The sequence below is a fragment of the Sminthopsis crassicaudata genome, chromosome 5 (assembly GCF_048593235.1).
Source record: "Sminthopsis crassicaudata isolate SCR6 chromosome 5, ASM4859323v1, whole genome shotgun sequence".
Taxonomy (NCBI): Eukaryota; Metazoa; Chordata; class Mammalia; order Dasyuromorphia; family Dasyuridae; genus Sminthopsis; species Sminthopsis crassicaudata.
The window spans coordinates 37043113-37046505 of NC_133621.1; the positions used below are offsets into that span (position 1 = coordinate 37043113).

The 3393-nt window shown below is 46.1% G+C and overlaps 1 pseudogene; it reads right to left on the reverse strand.

Annotated features, from left to right (window-relative positions):
• Positions 1-375: 375 nt before the first annotated feature.
• LOC141543812 (RNA polymerase II elongation factor ELL2 pseudogene) lies at positions 376-2349 on the reverse strand (annotated as a pseudogene).
• Positions 2350-3393: the final 1044 nt, after the last annotated feature.

Sequence of the window (3393 nt, forward strand, 5' to 3'; positions counted from 1 at the left end):
GCACTATTGTCTTTCCACCCAGGTTACTTGTTCCTTCAGAATACAATTCTTACTGTGCAAGAAGAAGTTTGGTTTTCCACACATATATTGTATCTAGGATATGCTGTTAACACATTTAACATGTGTGGGATTGCCTGTCATCTAGGGGAGGGAGTAGAGGGAGAGAGGGGGAAATTTGGAAAAAATGAATACAAGAAATATTGTGGTAAAAAAATTACAAAATTAAAAAAAAAAAAAAAAACGTAACCCAAAGTTTGCTAATAGTGAAACTTTCAAATGGCCAAGTTTCAATATTTTAGAATCTTCCAGCAATTCATTTGAAATTTTAAATAAATAAGCTTAAGTTTATTCACATCTTCTGGTCTAAGCAGAGGTCTAGTGCTGTTGGTCGAATTCACCTATTAGTCTTTTGATGTGAGCCAACTTGTTATGAAGATAATCACATCTGGATTTTTCTTCGTGGTAATTGGGACTAGCCTGGTTGAGCTTCTGATATTCTTTTAAGACCTCTTCATGAAGAGTCTGATACTCTTTGGAGCCTGGAGAAAGACGCTGACGTTTTGCATCAAGTTTCCTAAACCTTGTGGCCACCGTCTCCATTCTGGCATGCAAAGTTCTATACTCATCATACTCTGTATTGAAGTCATCTGTATAATTCTGGCGTTGCTCATGTGAGCCAATAGCAATATATTTTATTAAGTAATCTGGCAGTTCAATAGTTGATGAAGGGTCAGTGGAGGTAGGGCCAACCTCTTTAACTCCATCATTTGAATCCAGACTAGAGCTATTTAGCTTGGCAATTTCCTCTTTCGTCTTAAGGTCTTTCCCCTTTTCCTCAATGGGCTGTTTTTGAATTGGGTCCTTTTCCTTATGTTTTTTAGATTTTTCTTTAGATTTTTTATGTGCCATTGAATGCTTGTCTTCCATGGGCTTTGCACCCTTCGACAGGATTGAATCAGGGGGTGGGATTTCCAAAGAAGTCCTAGAGGTATCTTTGTCCTGCTGGCGCTCAAAGATGCTACCATTTGGACTACAGCTGTCCATAGGTAGATCTTGAGTCCCCCTGCCTTCTGGAGTGCTAGGGGACTTGGAGCTAGACTTTGCAGTCTGAGGAGGATTTGAAACTGGAAGGTGGGTTGAAGGAAGAGGTGGTGGAGTTGCGCTGGCAGCAGTTGGAGGAGGAGGAGGAGGAGGAGGAGTAGGAGGAGGAGGAGGAGGAGGAGAGGGAGGAGGTGATGGGGGTGGGGGTGGAGCCCCAGCATTTTTTTGAAGGGTAGAATTCAAATGACCGTTGCATGTTGGAGGAGCTCTCTTTGTCAGGTGAGATATCCGAGGTTTTTTATTCCTTAAAGGATCTATGAAATCTGAATCCAAGAGGCGTTTCTGAGAAGCAGAAGGCGCAGCCTCTTTCCTAGAACGTTGAGGAGCTTCTGAAGCGCTGGTGCTCGAGTCATTCTGGGGAGATGGATTCAATTTTCTCGATAGCACTAACTCCAGGGACTCTCTCTCTGTCTCATTGTATCCCGGCCAATCTTTTTGGAGCTCTTGAAATACAGAATCCTTTAAGGAATAAGAGAGGTCCTTGGGATTCAGCTTGGCCACCCGTTGAAGGATGGCTCCGAGGGAGTCCTTGTCTTTTGGAGAAACGCCATCTCTCTGTAATCGAGCCAAGAGTTCTGGTTTCTTGTAAGTCTTCAGGGCCAGGAGGTGAATCACCCTGGCCCTGTAGGGCCGCCCAGAAACACTGTCCTTCAGCTGGGTCTTCCGGAGGGTAGGTGCAGGCTCAATAGGAGCTGCCCTTTTTCTCTCGGGGGCTGCCTGTGGCCCAGCTGGAGGCGCTTTCCCAATTTCTTCTCTTCTTCCTGCAATGGGTCCTCCGGCTTTGCTAACGTTTGTCCCTGGGTTCCGGGATTCCTCTCCTGCCTGCCTCCTGCCTTCTCTTGGCACTTGAGAGGAGTCCTTTGTTGCCCTGACTGTAACTTGATCTTGAATAACTCCCAGGCAGTGGAGCTGTGAGGCCCCAGAAGTGGAGACAGTTTGGCGGACGCACTCAAAGCTTTCCTGAGGGTGATCTTTGCCAGGGGTTGACAGGGAGAAGCTAAAGTTCTGCACTTCCTTTGGACGATCCTTTTTGGGAATTCTGAGCAGCCCCTCGAATCCCTGGAACTGAATGGAAGGTCTGGAAGGAGTTCCATGCTTGTGGCTCTGGTAGGTCTCCAGCGCCCGGATCGCCGTGTCCGTGAGCTTCACGTGCACCACGGTGAGATTGTCCTGGCCCAGGCTCCCGCCAGATAAGCCGTAGCGCCGCTGCTCGCGCAGACCCCCCGCCGCCGGCCCCCCCGTCGCCATGTTAAGCTCCTCAGGAGGCTGCTGCTGCCGCTGCTTCTGAGGCCGCTGTTGCTGCTGCTGCCGCTGCTTCTGAGGCCGCTGTTGGTGCTGCTGCTGCTGCTGCTGCTGCTGCTGCTGCTGCTGCTGCTGCTGCCTCCAGCACAGCTCCCCGCGTTGGGCGCTAAATTGGAGTGTCCTGTCTGCTCTCAATTATAAGCCTTCTCTGGGAGGAGGATTTTTCTCTGCTTTTCCTTCCGTTCTTGCGAATCTTCTCTTGTCCAAGCGTCCCCAGTCAGCTCCACCGCAGAATCTGCAATTCCCTTCTTCCGGAATCCTGGCTCCTTAAATACTCACGGAGAATGGGCTTACAGACCAATCAGCAAGCTCTTGCGAAGGTGTCAACTCCTTTAGAGGTGGCAACTAAAGGTGTCAACTCTGAGCTAGAGAACTGTTAAGTACTGACTTAGCCCCCAGGAAGGAACCTAACGGGAAATAGAGGGAGGAGATAGCGCTCATTGTATGAATCACTCTGATATGAAGGAAGGAAAAATGAAATGAGCAGAACCTGAAGAAATTATCCATAGTAAGCATTATTGCCAGAATGGTCAACAATGAAAGAAATAGATAATCTTTTTTTAAAATCATTTTTATCATTGATCCCTAATCAATCCAATGATCAAAGAGGACTATGAAGATCCCCTCAGGAAAATGTTATCCACCTCTGAGTGAAGATTAAAGTATGTTTAGTTTTACTTTATTATTATACTTGCCTTTTCTTTTGGGGGGAGGCAACACGGTTAATAGGTATTCCATGACCTTACATATATAATCGATAACACAACAGGTGGGGGAGGGTTTAGAAAGAGGAAGAGAATTACGACTCCATTTTTTTAAAGGAATGTTACAAAATGTACAAAAACAATTTTCTTCAAGAATAGCTAAATCTTTTCCAGCTGATCTTTTTTCATGATATTGCTGTTACTGTGTACAATGATCTCTTGAATTTAGTCACTTCACTTTGTATGAGGTCATAGAAGTCTTTCCAAGTTATCTGCAAACTAATGT